The sequence below is a fragment of the Solenopsis invicta genome, chromosome 1, assembly GCF_016802725.1.
Source record: "Solenopsis invicta isolate M01_SB chromosome 1, UNIL_Sinv_3.0, whole genome shotgun sequence".
NCBI lineage: Eukaryota > Metazoa > Arthropoda > Insecta > Hymenoptera > Formicidae > Solenopsis > Solenopsis invicta.
In genome coordinates this window covers 2276744-2292787 of record NC_052664.1, presented here as the reverse complement: position 1 = coordinate 2292787, position 16044 = coordinate 2276744, and the positions used below count along the sequence as shown (strand labels likewise).

The window sequence follows — 16044 nt, the reverse complement described above, 5'->3', positions numbered from 1 at the left end:
ATTTATAAAAATGTAGCAACATAATCAGTCGAAAGGAGCAAGGATAATATGGCCCACACAAGTAAACTTAAAAAAATAATTGTAGTGTTAAAAAACTAACAGTGTTTTGTTTATAAAGTTATATAGAATGTTTCAGGCTTAATAGACAAACTGTAAAATATAGTCTACAACTGAAAATAAAAAAAAGAAATTTGGCTAAACATGCTTTATTACAAAGATATTGAAATAAAACATGAAATATTTGAAAATTATTAAAACAAAACATGAAATAGCAAACAGATTTTTCATTGCGCAGAATATGAAAGTGTACATTTTATGTCCGGAAAAGTGGTACGTGTTTATCTGGTGTATGATGTTCACAACATATTTACTATTTTTAAATTTAGTATCGACCTGTGCGTGAACATATTTGTTCAGACTTGACACAACGACTATGCTAAAAAAAAAAAAAACAGCTGTTAGATTCTCATCGTCATAAAATAGTAATTGTCAAAATGTTAAATGTTTTTAAATAAAGAATACACTGATATTTATTTCATCTCATAGATCTGTGTTTAATAACTCATTTGCAATTATGTAATTCGAATGCATATCGACCTGTGCGTGAATTTAAAAATATTTAGCTGAGAGAGCAGCAATACTTGGAAAAAATCTATAACTTTTTTTATAACATCCCTACACAAAGTATTTCGTGCTCCCTCTTCAATGCAAAAATCACAAAACATTATTCGAAGGATACTACAAGCTACTGAAATAATCGCATATTATTACACATCCGTGCGAAAAATACTTCAGAATGGTTACCAAAAACAAGTTAATTTGTAACTGGTATGAGAATGCAGTAGAGATAATCATTTCAAGAATATTATAATTATGAAGCATTTTTGATAAGACGGGATATATTCAATTCTTATAATAATCATGTACAGTATAAAATAGCCTCATAATAATTCATATGCTGCTAAACCAAAAACTTTTCAACACGAATTTTAGTGTAATGTATCCTTAAACATAAAATAGACTGAGCTTTAACTTTAATATGTATCTGTGCGCACGCAAGCGCGCCTGCGCGCATGTGTGTGTGTGTGTGTGTGTGTGTGTGTGTGTGTGTGTGTGTGTGTGTGTGTCTTGGTAAAACGATAAGAGGGCCAAAATATTAGGAAAATTTATTATAATTCTTGTACTTTAAATAAATTTATTATAAATCATCTTGTACTTTTGAGAATTTCTGTCAATGTGTGCGCAAAAAAGAAAAAAAATCATCATTTCTCGATATCTTGCCTCTCTTACCATTTTACCAAACAACTTTTCGACGCGTTAGATGAGTGGTGAATGCGCATCCATCTTAGATATCTATGCATAGACTCTAGATGACACATACTGCATTGGCCATATTGTGTAACATCATCTGTCCTTATACATGTGTATATACCTTTTGAAGACAACTTTCAAGTATTATAATGAATATAAATAGTTAACAGTCAAATATAAATATAATTTAAAACAATTAAAATATAAAGTATAAAATAAAACATAAATATCTTTAGACTATACACATATTCGGAAGCCTCGAAAAGAACAAAACCATAAAAATTACAAAATCATAAAACAAAAATCTCCACACAAGACACACATAAAAGATAGATCATAAATAAATAGAAATGTGGTTGGCAAAATAAAAAATGATTTAAAACAACTTATTGGAAAGTTTTCAAAAAATTAAATGTATCTAAATAGTCGATTATGCACAATCGCAAATGTAAAATTTCACACACGCACGCACGCGTACACACACGTAGAATCCGGACAAATCTATTATAAGTTTTCAGAATCATTTATTTTAATAAAAAATGACAATTGTATGAAAAATATTTTTATGGGTTATGACATCCCTAAAAAAAAATTGTATTCTATATAACCCCCCTCTACTTCGATGACCGCTTCAATTTTGAGCCGAAAGCTCGCGCATTTGTCCAAAACTTCTTCACCATACTCGCAAACAATGCCTCAATAGTGGCTTTCAGCGATGCAATGTTAGGATATCGAGTCTTGTTGGAGTGTCGCTCAAACACGCTGCACGTGAAATAATCCAGCGGATAAAGTCCGGGCTGTTAGCAGGCCAAAATTTCCTACTCTGACACATGTTCATGTTTTTGAAGAACCGATTCTGCATTAAGTTGCCGTCTAAGAATCTTCTTCGGACCTTTCGGAAATCGTATAGTGATGAATAATGTCGTAAACCGTCGATTTCGGGTAATCAGAGAACTTTATTATTTCGGATATGATACGTCCAGCGCGAAGACTTTCAACCATCCCGGCTATTTTCGGTTATATTCAAGACACTGCTTAATCAGCTCGGCCATGACAAAGTTATGTTTTTGTTCCCAATGGATAAGGCTTACTTGAATGCTATCTAGTTGCCGGCTCACAAGTTATTATATGGCGAAAATTTTAATTTGAAAATTGTCCGGATTCAACTGATGCACCCTGTATATATACTATATGTGTGTGTGTGTGTGTGTGTGTGTGTGTGTGTTCCTGCTTGCACCAAACGAAGCAAGCACGTCACTGTGACGTGCTAACTTGTCGCATATTACGCCTCAGCAACGTCGTAACTGGTGACGTAACTGCCACGTCGCTGACACGTAACTAACATTCTGGTGACAGCGATGTTGTAATGACGTGTATTTTGTGATTTTCGCACCAATTGCGACTTGAAAATTATCGACCAATTTTGAAGAATTAAGATTGATTTTTACTGCATTATGTACGCAAAATACTTGCTAGATAAAATGTGTAATAGTTGTACACTGACAATGAGAGAAGAAAATGGTTGCAATTACACACATACACACACAGTAAAAAAATTTGTATTTGTGTTAAAATGAATACTAGTTTATGTTGAATTTGTAACATATCCAAGTGTTCTTTCAACATAATATGATTATGTTATTTAAAAATTTTGTGTTAAATTGATGTTCAACATTTCTTAGTGTTTAAATAACACAATTTATAGGTAAGTGAATAAATAACATAAAAATAATAAAGTTTTAAAACAAATTCTTTCTAAATAACTGAAGAACATGTATATGATATTTTAAGATATTATAAATGTTAATTTTACTGAAGAAATATGTTTCGTGCCATATCGTTACACAAAATGTGGGAGACCAGGGCAAATCGTTAGACAGGGTACTTCGATAAATGGAAATATCTTTCTATGGGTACATATTAAAAATTTACTTTAAATACTGTAAACACGTCCTAATGTAACAGTGTTGCTAATAAAGTTTTGTTGGCAACGGCGTTATATTGAAGTAGTGAAAAATGTGTTTTGCGACAGTCGAAGTAATTTCTGATAGTCAGCATTTCTTTGAAATTTAAGTAATATAAATAAGGTTCTTTTTGAAAACTTTAAATTTATCGTGTCCAGTTGAATGTATTTGAAACATTTCGTGTTTACTTTTATCTGTGTGATGTCTATTTTTGTCGATTATACGCAGTAATGCGCACAGTTGATGTCAAGGCTATTCTTAATACCGAACATCGGGGTTATTCGTTAATACTGATTGCAGTGCCTATGGGTAATCCTAACCTACATTGGCTACGTTACAATCGTCTACGTTACGCATAGTTAAGCATTAAGGTAAACTGAAGTTCTTCATTGATTTAGTTTAAACTTGGTAATATTGTGTATTTTATTTAGTACACAGAACATGAATATAAATAAAAAATCATCGCTCTTAAGCAGGTAAAAAGTTATGAAGCGTTAAAGAATAATACTTATAGGGTTAGAAAATCTGTCACACCAATGGCATAAAAGGATATGCGAACGTGTCTGTTTGCATTTTTTTTGTATACCTATATCCTTTTCTAAATAAAACAAAGTCTTAACAATAACTTTTTTACAGTCTTACAACTTAAAACGCAAATTTCAGAATATTGCCGGACTAGTTACGAATTACTCTGGGCTTGAGGCTATTCGTAATTCTTGGCATTGGTCAACTTCAAAACAAGTACATTTTCATGTTTTATCTATACCAGCATTGTGAAGGGGAAGGTTTAACCTTTCAAACGGTCTAATGTTTTTTTTTTTTAATGAATATAGGACTCAGGAGACACAAAAGAAACAAAGGTCTAACGAATAGTCCCGGTCTCCCCTATATGTTAAACTGTACAAATAATTTGTGTTATTTTCTTTCTGCAGCAGTTACCATCTGTTAAATAAACAAACATTGTAAAAACAGACGTGTTATAAGGTGTATTATATGAAATCGAACGCTCATAATATGTGTGAAAATAATAGACAAATCGTAAAATGCACGAATCGTAGAATAACACATTTAGAAAAAAACAACATATCACTAAGATTACACACTTATAAGAATTACACATGAAGCTTTGCAACATTGAAAAAAATGGATAAGTAGTTGTTATTGGTAAAAGTATATTTTTATATTTATTCTGCTAGGAGAGAGAGAGACTTTCTGCTTTTTCCAATCGATTGGCGCAATCAGTTTGCCTGTATAGTCAATTTTTAATAATTTGTTTATAACAGTTGCAAAATCGATTTTTGCAACATACTTTTTACGTCAATAATGTTTTTTTATGCTCCGGTAGTATTTCCAATTGTTATTTTTGAGTCTGGTCATGGGTAGCAACAGGTTTTAATTATTTATATGGTTTATATTAAAAATATCTAACAATAAGGCTAAATAATTAAAGGGCTAGTGACAGTATTTGCGCGGTATTCAAGACACAATTTTCTTTCTGTTCAAATCAATTTTACTTCAAATATAACTTTTTATTAATAGTATCACAAGCGTACAATTAGCTCATTGTCAGTGTTAACGTATTAGGTTATTGTTCCGTAGATCTAAGGTTCAAATCCCATCGCGTCGATGCGTTTTCAAAAATTGTAAAATAATGCCTAATTGTAATTAGTAAAATAAAAAAATCCTATATGCGAAACAGTGAATACAAATATAAGCTATAAGAATAACAAGGTCTGTTTAAAAAAAAATTTTTATATCATTATTTTTGGTGTACCTATACGTTTCTTGAAAATCTACACACTTTATGTGTGTAAATGTGCATTTACACGCATGTAGATGTGTCAAAAGTGACTACAAGGATTACACACGTAAAATGTGTTAAAGTAACACATTTGTTTTTAAAGTATATTTCATATGTTAAATGTCACTGAGATATACAACATACTATTTCAGTTAAATTTTACATTATAAATGTGTTTATGTGACATTAAATATGTTTAAAAAATTATGAGTGTTACATTTTTTGTGTTAATTTATTACATAATATCTACGTGATTGACTAACATATTTGCCTTGCGTGAAATTTATTTAAAAATTTCGGTGGACTGTTTGAAACATACAAAATGTGTTAAATTTAACACAAATTTTTTACTGTGTGTGTGCGCGCGTGCGTGCGCGCGTGCTTGCGTGCGTGCGCGCGTGCTTGCGTGCGTGCGCGCGTGCTTGCGTGCGTGTGCGCGTGCTTGCGTGCGTGCGTGCGTGCGTGCGTGCGTGCGTGCGTGCGTGCATGTGTGTATGTGTATGTGTGCGTATGTGTATTTGTTTCTCGGGTATTTTAATGTGCTGACAATTATAGATCTATTATTTCTTACGTTTTTTTAAGAAATAATAAATCTACATTTGTCAGCATATTAAAATACGCAAAAAACAAATTTTTTATATGTAACATGAAAAATGATGTTAACAATAAAAAGCCAGTAGCCTGCATTTATCAAAGAAAAAATAAAAGGCTAGAAACGACTAACAGAAGACATACTTTTCACAACAAAATTCTGATATTATAATTTATTTCCAAATTTATAATAAAATTTAATTATTAAATAAATTGAATGTTTTGATTTACTTAGTCTTCCTCAGCAGTATTAATAAATTTTATCATAAAAAGTGTACCTCCTTTTGCTCGTTTCTGGTCTTTTATTTTTTCCTGCAATGATTGCTTTGATAATATCAATTTATTAACTCAATATATTAATAATTCTAATAATAATATCATTCAGAGATCAAGATTACATTTTAGATAAATTAAGTTCATGACGTGATTTATTTTCTTATAAAGAACAAAAAACATTAAGGCTGCGTTTCCGAAATTCACTGTTAGTACTGAAAAGCTATAGTATGCGTAAGGTAAACTATAGATTTTCAGTACTTACAGTAAATTTCGGAACACAGCCTAAAATAACATTGGTGAGGCACCAGTCAGAAAACAGATTATTATAAAGGGATGCCAAAGTTATCGGTTTTACCGATTAAAGGCGATTCTTTTCAGTACGCTATTTTCCTAATTGTATTTACAGATTTAAAAGTTATTTTTCCACAATTAAAGTATATTAAGCTTAAATATAATTCAAGTTAGTCGATTTTATGTCAACAATAAAAAATAATTAAGAAATTTAGATCTGTTTTACCTATTTTTAATCTAATATGGTGTCTACAGTTTTCAACGTATGCCAATATTGGCTTCATACAAAAATGCTGCAGTATGTATGAAACGGAAATAGTCTAAGGTATGGGTTACATAAAACAGCATTATGTTCTTAAATTTTGGCTTGGATACTTAATATGTAAAAAGATATGCTTGAAAATGTGTATGTACAGGTGTGCATACGGATGTAATATGTAGGGACGTATTGATGTTTCAAAAATCGTGCGCATGTATTGTAAATCGTATGTGTGTAAGTCATTGTTCACGTCGGTAAAATTCATGACTTCAGTGTCCCCTTAATAAAAATAAGAGTACGATAAAAAGAAATAAAAAAATGGATAAATAGTTTTTATATTTTCGATATCACATCAATGTTGCAAAATCGAAAAATGCAGTGCGTATCGAATATATGGATCAGAAATATCACATGCCCAAAAGATTTTTTTTGAAAGAATCTATTTAAGCCCGGTTTTTCATTATCCGGTTAATTTATAGTTCAATTTAACCTGATGTTTTATCCAATAAGTTTCATCCATGATGATGTCATAGCTGAAGCTCATTGATTAAAACATCAGGTTAAGTTTAATCACAAATTAACTATATAGGTAAGGAAAAACCGGGCTTTAATGTTGCAGTACCAAGTGCTAAGATAAAAAATAACAAAATGCGTAATTGTCACCGATGATGCACTAAATCAGAGTTATCGACTGTATATACAAGTGGAGATTAATTCAAACGAACAAAGATGCTCATTTCGAAACTACTCGATCAAAGTTTGTTCATTGCCTATCAAACAAAATTCGTGAGAAGCTCAACGAATTGTATTTAGATAACATCGAACACATTGATATGCTGTGTGTGAGAACTCAAAGAGAGCATGGAGATTTTCGCCGACCAATTCGCTAGCGAAAGAAATGGTTAAGAACGAAATGAATCAGGAAGTAGAGGAATCGATCTCTTTCCGGTTTTACTATTTCATCATCTCCATTCTGAGAAACTTCCTGCTCACCAAGCATGGAACATTTTCTTTTTGCCATAAATTTTACTACTTTCTTCCTCCACTTCTCCTTTGTTTAATAGATCCTTTCTTTTTTTTTCTTCGTTTATCTTAATATTTCGATCTAACCAAAGCTTCTTCGATACACACCTGTCAATTCATCGGTTCGCATATATATGCGTGTGCGCACCAATAGAAGCACAAGTATTTTTAGAAATCATGGCATCTTCGATGAAAGAAGGTGCATCGCTATCAACGTATATGACAGTCGCATTGATACATCGACTAACACTAATACTGTTTAATTAAATTTTCTTGTTATCTATAGTATATTGATAAAAGTTGCAAAACAGAGAAAGAATTGCACATTGTACATCAACAAAATGTAAGCGGGTAATACGTGCCGGTGGTCACTTGAATATATCGTACAACATAAGTCTAAAGTAACAAGTACGAGAGAGAAATAAAGGTAAAGACAGACAGAAAAAAAAAAAGAAAAGCGGATTAGAATAAAGACGTAATATATAACATATATACATATGTGTATTATGTGCGTGCGTGTGTGTGCGTACGTATGTGTATGTTGCGTGCTTGTGCATGTAACGCGATGGATGCGTACATATAGGCGCGTATTGGCACCTAGGTAACACCCCGGACACGTACGAACAACGTCCACGAGACGAAGGGCAGAGCAAGAACGGAATCGTGAGAGGCACTGCTACTCTGCTAGTCCCACTGTCGCCACACCGACGTTGCGTAGAGCGCCGCGTCGCCGGCAAGACGGCCCACGGGACAGTAGAAGGGATTGCTCTGATGGCAGGCGCAGGCGTCAAGCCAAAGCAGAAACCGGGTCGATAGTCCGCAACGTCGTTCCTCCCTTGCCGGCCGGCTAACATTATTCGCTCACTTTCCCTCCTTCCTTCCTTCTCTCTCTCTCTCTCTCTCTCTCTCTTTCGTCCCCTCCATCTCTCTTTTCCTCTCTCTCTCTCTCTCTTTTCGTCTCTTTTTCTCCGCACTGCTATCTCCGCATAGCTAAATTCCACGCAGTGGCGAATCGACGATATAGAATGCGCTAAAGCCCTAACCCAGTGAGAAATTTACAAAATTGATGTTGATTTAACATCGAAACAATTAAATCGACATCGAATTTGGTGTCAAAATCATTTAATCTACATAGAATCGACATTGATTCGATATACCATTTCTAAGAAGTAGAAATTCGAATCTTACACTTTTCAAAGATTCATTAATTTTTGACGTAGCGATACTATATTTAATAACAAAATAAATATTTTAAAAATTGATCTTTATAATTATTTATTAAGTTGATTTAATTTCTTGTTTGTTTCCTATATATATATATATATATATGTTCAATTTATCGACTATCAAGTGCCCTTATAACATTTTCTGCAATTCAATTGTTGGCAACAGAGTAGCCCAAAAAGTATGTTAGCCAAAAAGTCGCAAATAGGAAATATATTTTGTTAACCAATTCTATTAACATTCTTCCATCAATATGCAACAATCTTTGTCTGTAAAATACACGACAGAATGGTATGTATGTAGTTAACAGCAAATAGATACTGAACATATTGACAGCAGATTGATGCCAAACAGTTTTTGCAAACGTTGTAGTGTCAACGAACATCTCAACAAAACCGCTTGTCTGTGTTATTTGTCAACATACATTGTTGTATAATTGCAAGTATGTTGACAAATGACACGAATAAGCGGTTTTATTGAACACATTAACGATAAATTGACAACAAAACTTCAAATAGTTTTGATATTATGAAAATAATAGCATGCATAAAGAATGCAACATGTTCATCAAATCTGTTAATCAAACAACACGACAAACTGGTGATTAAAAGTTAAAAAATCTGTTAAAAAAAAAAACAAGTTTGAGACAAAAACAAAAATGTTTAAATTAATTAAAAAATTGGTGGAACTCATCATTAGACTATCAGAAAAATGAGAAATCATATAAATATAAATAATTCAATTAAATATGTATAGTTTTTAAATATTATAAAATGTTTTATAGTGTTTTACAGTTTTATAGTGTATACGACAATTGAAATATTCATGTAAATAAAGGAAATAAAAGAAATAAAGAAAATATCTTTAGTGTCTGTTTTTTGACAGTTTGATATATATTTTCTAGCTATAACACATTTTCTAAATATAAAAGTACTTTATAATGATGACGAAATTTTCTATAATAAATAATAGAGGAGAAAGGAGGTGAAATAATGAACATAAGGTTTGTCCATTTAAAAAAATTCTTTTTTTAGATTTACTAAAGCCTTATTTATTATCAGTAAAAATTAGAAGCTAAATAAACTAGAATTTTTTAAATTTAGATTTTTTAAGAACGTGCCAGTTTCGTCATTTTGCTCCCATATAAGAGTAAGATAACGAACAATCAAATAAAATACAAATGTATTTATGAATAAAAAGATTTATTATATAATAAAATAAATTTATATTATACTGGTATTACCATATAATTAAAGAAAAATGTAAATAAAAAATAATTATGTAATTTACAAAACTGTTATATCAAACAGAATCAAGTCATATCACAAAAAAGATACGTTACTTATATATTTATTTTAATCCTTTAAGGACACCCTGAGTCTTTAAAGACGGTAGCAAATTTTAAATTATTCGTTACACGGTAAACGGAAGGAGTCGGTTCAACTTTCCAAAAAAGTTGTTACTAGTGAAAACTAGTAAAAAGTTGTTACTGGTGAAAATTGGCTAAGTAACGCCGTAATTTTGCCAGTCGTGTTTCACATAGCAACACGAAAGTTCATGGGGACGCCAATGACCTCCCTTCCCCTCTTCTCCCCAAATAATATTTTTTGCAAAAAAATTAAATTTTTTGCTATTTTTAGCATTAACTTTGATATGTAAGTAAACAGTTATTTTAATTATATAAAATAATGCGTAACTTGATTAAATCATGTCCGTGCGATAAATAAATTGGAAAATAGGATGTTGTGCCTTTCGCTTAAAAAAATATGATAAAATATAATAAAAACCCCCTTTAAATAAGTAATTTTATAATAAACTACTAATTTTTTGCAAAAAGTAATTTTTTGATTTTATATTACTATATAATACTTTCTTATATTCCATAAATCAAAATTACTGGTTTCCATGCGATTAAATAATTATACTTTCTTGAAGTAGGCCATTATATTATTTTTTGTTGATAATACTAACCTTGATAATACTAACCTTCGCCTAATTACAACTAAAGGGATTTTTTTATGCATATATAAAAAAAGGGAAAATTAGGAATTTTTTAGTTTAATCACAAATTTTTTCGATTTTGCCTCAAATTCGGACTCGAACAAAAAAAGTAAATATTTTGAATTAAACAATTATAAAATGGTATTTTGGAATGTTGGAGAAGAGTATACCAAAATTTTTCTCAGATTTTTTAACAACTCAAAAACACGTGCTGCCAACGACTCCCGGTGTCCAAATAAGCAATAAAAAATAGTGTTCTTGGAAAGTTAAGTATCTCATGTACGACAAATCTAAGTTACATTTATAAGTCGACTTTTCTTTATTCCTCGACATGTAATGCGTCATCTTACTCACAACCATAGTGTTTATTTATTAAATATAAATGTTCCAATATGAAAAAACGAAAAATATGAATATGTTATTGTATAACGTAACCATATAATATTAAGATTTTACAGAAAAAATGCAAATCTTTACTACAATTGTACCATTTTTTATAAATAAATACCAAAAAATTACTTATAGGAGTTTCCAAAATATATTTTTTTATTATATTATCTACTCTTGTAGACAGATTGAAATTAAACCATAGAATATTTATTATCATTTAAAGTCTCTAATGAATTAAACAGCGGTGCGTCATTTGTTATTAAAAAAAAAATTAACAATTTGTTGGGAAAATTATTATAGTATGAAAAACAATTCGTCTTTTTTCTTCTATTTATAATAGAACTATAATTATCTTATAAATTTTAACAATGCATCACAATAATATTTTAACCATTGATTTACATTTGACGAGAATGGTTGGAAGATACACAAAGATATTAACTAAAATATATAGACACTAAGAAATGTATTGGAATTGTAATGTATTAGAATTGAAATGTATACGCATTCAAATTATATTACTCAAATACATTCGATGACATAGGTGACTCGAAACCCGTCAGCGTTTATTTGTAATGACATAATTTCTTTGCTTGCTTTAACAAAAATTTGTAACTCATATTTAAATTAATACTTATCGATGCTTGTGTCCTTCTAATCCTGTGTGATCGATTTTACTGTTTTGTAAAAATCAATAAAAAATCTATAATTTTATACATATTCGTAAAAAAATATGCTTTAATTATATTTTATTTTTTCAAGAACATAGGTATAGAAGTGATCTATTAATGTTATATATGTATTGACATAAAATGTTCACAAATCATCACTTGGGTAACAAGAATTTTTTCAGAAAAAGAATTCTTTTTGCATCTCAAACTGAACACTGAATTGATGACATAAGTCTGAATTTTTTTAAATTCTTTTTGAATCTCTGTACTGAGTTAATTAATTGCAAATATTTTTCTTCGATCCACTCCATCGTATCTTTTAGCGTATATGTTCATTTCATTACAATGTTGCAGCTAACATTTATTATAAACATTTGTTTTTAAAGCTCGATGATCGGCTCATAGCACCGTTTAATAAACCAAATCGATTAACGAAACGCTCGCGGCTTGGAATTTTGGTTAAAATTTTTGCTCAAAATTTGATTTAAAATTTAGATTAGTTTCGTTTGACGCTCATGCGCTGTAAGCTTCTATCTTGGTTCTATAATCCACGTATAACAAGCGATATAGTTAGAAGCTTATAACGCGTGAGCATCCAAATAGAACGCAATCTTAGTTCAATAATGTGGACATGCGCAATCGATATTCGGCTCGATGTCCAGGGAGTCGATTGTGTATCATGTAACTAAAGTAAAAATTACAAAAGTGAGCAAATTCACTAGGTGTTCACCAATGAAATTATAAATACTCTAGTAAATTTGTTCACTTTTGTCATTTTCACTCTAGTTACATGATACATAATTGACCCCCTGCAGCTTGATAATTTGGACGTACTTTATTTATATAATATTTAATTAATATGTAATTGTACGTTTAAATTTGTATGATTATAACATTATCACTTATTTTTGAATTTTGATTGCATAAATCAAATTCGTGAAATTTATAATTAGACTCTTTCATTCTGTTTGATATCAATATAGCACATCATGTATAATAAATACTGTATAATAAGTAATACTAGTTTTCAAGTTTACACTGGACATTGTTCACTTCTAAACAATTCGCCAATCAATTAAATTAGATAATCTTATGTATGCTATAATATTTGAATCACATGATACAATTGATACTTAACAAAACATTAATGGAACAACATATCGCTTTAACTGACATAAACGTCAATGATTATTTATAAAAAAGTAATCCTTGATATAATAACTTTTAAGTGTATTTATTAATACTTTTTTTATGCATATTATATAACAGTTGCATTAGAATGTATTTTTTAACGGACTTAATCGACAATGATTATCTATAAAAAAGTAATCCATGATATAATAACTTTTAAGTGTTCTCATTATTTTTTTTAATGTATATTATATAATAGTAGCATTAGAATATATCTTTCTTTTAAAATAAAAAAAGGTCGCCGTCAAAATACCGTCATACTACTTTGTTCTTAACTCCCTATTTTTGAAGCTAAAAAAACTTTATAATATAAACATAAATTCAAACTAGAAAATATCTTCTAATGAATGATGTAACAGTTTTCATAATACTGTTCCTCATTTTACAATAATTAATGTTTTCGTAAAATATTCAAATATAAACATTTGAAAATTTTGAGCTCCGAAAGTGACATTGTAGGAAGTAATAACAGAATCAGTGGCTCTGTAATTATTCCTCTTACTTCATCATCCCGCAGTCTAAATGCCGATTGACACTGAGAAACGTATAACACTCATAAACATACATTTCCAGTAGGTAACGTCGAAATCAAGAAACAATGGAAACATGTGGGCTTGGAAGACCTGGAGAGAGAACGATCGAGCGTTATTCACGATGGCCTGTATACCGGAAGCAAAATTCTGGGCGGAAAATTTTAAAATGTCGTTCATGGAGATAAGCGTTCTGTCGGGCACAGTTTGCCTTACACCTACAAAGTTAAAATTACCTATTTTAGTTAAAAAATGTTGCCTATTTCTTTAAACACAGTATATAAGAAATCAGGTTCACAATAATCACAGTATGTCAATTTGGGTTTGCTAGGTTAGTGTCAGTCATGTGTCAAGTGTGAACATAAGTGTCAATCCATGTAGGCAATCATATTGGTTTTTTCGCCCAACGATAGCGCACCATGCGTTAAACCTGTGCGAAAAGTGACCTGTATTTCGTCACATCCGTTACATTGCTAGCACTATACCTCCATGCTTAATGCTCTCTCCAGGTCCTCCATGCATGTAATGTACAGTGCGTTGCATTGATGCCTGAGGTACCGATTTTAGGTTACCGATTGATTATTTTTATGTTCATGACTGAATGCTGCGTTGATCGTTGACAGCAGCATTTGGTCATGAACCTAAAAATAACTAAGAAAGAAACGTGGTTCTTAAAATCGGTACCCCAGGCATCAATGCAACGCACTGTACTAGCATCATACGATTCCGATTGGTACTTAGATTGCTCGTGAGGTAATATAGTAAAGGGAATAGTAGTAAAATATTTCATTATTTACTAAACAAAAACAACAATAAAATCATTAAATATACACATTAATAAATCAAATAAAATTCAGGAAAATAGAATGTTTCCAGCACAATGTCAAGATCCATGAATTCTCGGACTTATCAATTATATCTGTTAAAAAAGACGGAAATTCAAATTTAAAAGAGTATTAAACTTTTACAACATTATATCTTTGAATCCTCCACTTTTCTCTCCTTCTCCCCCTTTACAACATTTTGTTGTAAAAAGTTCACACGTTAGAATCGACGAAGCTTTTTTTATAACATTCTGATATAATAAATTATGGAAATTGCAAGATCTCATCATCGCAAGGACGACAAAATTACAAAGCCTTTATGACATTTAACAAAAGCGCAGACAACTCGATTTAATTCCTTTCGTCGTTGAATCCACCCTCGGGAATCCATTTAAATGTGGAAAAACGTGAATTATGCATTGGCCGCTAGGTCTATCAATATATAACTTATATAAGCACAAGTTAATTAAAATCTTCGATGAATGTTTCAGCGATTGCGCCTATATACTATCTAACTGATTTTGTTATTCATCGTTAATCAAGAATTGATTGACAATAATTGTTATTTGCACTATTTTATCTATTGTCTGCCGCAAGTTCAAGACCAATTCGACCTATCTATCGCTATTTCTTTTTTTTCTTGATATATAAAAACTGCCAAATATAAAAATCAAGGAATAATTAATTTGAAATGCAATGGTTTGTTTGAAACCAAATTAAACTAATAATAAGTTTATTAAATGTAAAATTATTTTCAAAAATGTAAAATTATATCTAAAATTAATTTCACAAATTATAATTTTATTTTTATTTTTTAATGCGTTTTTTATTTTAATTTAAAACATTTTTATTTTAAGAAATGCTTTTACTACTGCAAAATTTATGTTGAACATTTTTCAAATACTTAGGTACACTATTTTCTCTTTGATATTCTTCGTACGTAAAACATCAATTCATGTTTGCATTAATGCACTTACATGAATGCTACCCTTCGCGCTTGTCACCGACACATTATGCTTGATTTCCGTTTCCTGTAGTTGTGGTCGCACAAACAAAAAACTAATACCTGCAGGAATTTTGCATATTCTGAAAATTTTTCTTAGAAAATTCCGAAAAATTATATGAAGAATTATATGAACTTTTTAACAAAATTTTGTAACTTTTTTTTAGATTACTTCTCAAATTTTTTGTACAAATTGAAATGTCAGCTTTGAGCCATGTTTCATGATAGCCATAGACTAGCATAGATTATTTTTTATAAAATAGTTATAAAATAGTTATACGCTACAGATTTTATACACACACACACACACACACACACACACACACACACACACACACACACACACACACACACACAGCACGCACGCACGCACACACACACACGCACGCACACGCACGCACGCACGCACGCACACACACACACGCACGCACACGCACGCACGCACGCACGCACACACACACACGCACGCACGCACGCACACACACACAGGGTGTTGCAGAAAATCTGCCCATACTCTTATGAGTTGATAAAGCAAGTGAAACTGAGAGACAAAGTCCTTTACCATTTTTCAAAATTTGCAATAGTTACCAAGAAAAAAATTAATAAAGTCGGTAAATGAGCACGTACTTTTGCTACCCACCGCACGCGGGGACCGCCTGTCGGTTGCCAAACCATAGACAGCCGCGGTAGGCGG

The 16044-nt window shown here is 31.1% G+C and overlaps 1 protein-coding gene across 17 annotated transcripts in view; it reads right to left on the bottom strand.

The window, feature by feature from the left end:
* Nucleotides 1-16044, bottom strand: part of LOC105200057 — a 233621-nt gene that overhangs the window by 165388 nt on the left and 52189 nt on the right. For 3 of the 17 annotated variants that reach the window (XM_039447404.1, XM_039447389.1, XM_039447396.1), the window contains exon 1: nucleotides 8094-8691. The exons of 6 other annotated variants lie outside the window; for them this stretch is intronic. The gene's annotated coding sequence lies outside the window, so the exon portion shown is untranslated. Of the gene's footprint in view, nucleotides 1-8093; nucleotides 8692-16044 lie in introns of those variants that run through there. 8 more of the 17 variants (XM_039447373.1, XM_039447394.1, XM_039447381.1 and 5 more) reach the window with 4 other exon arrangements.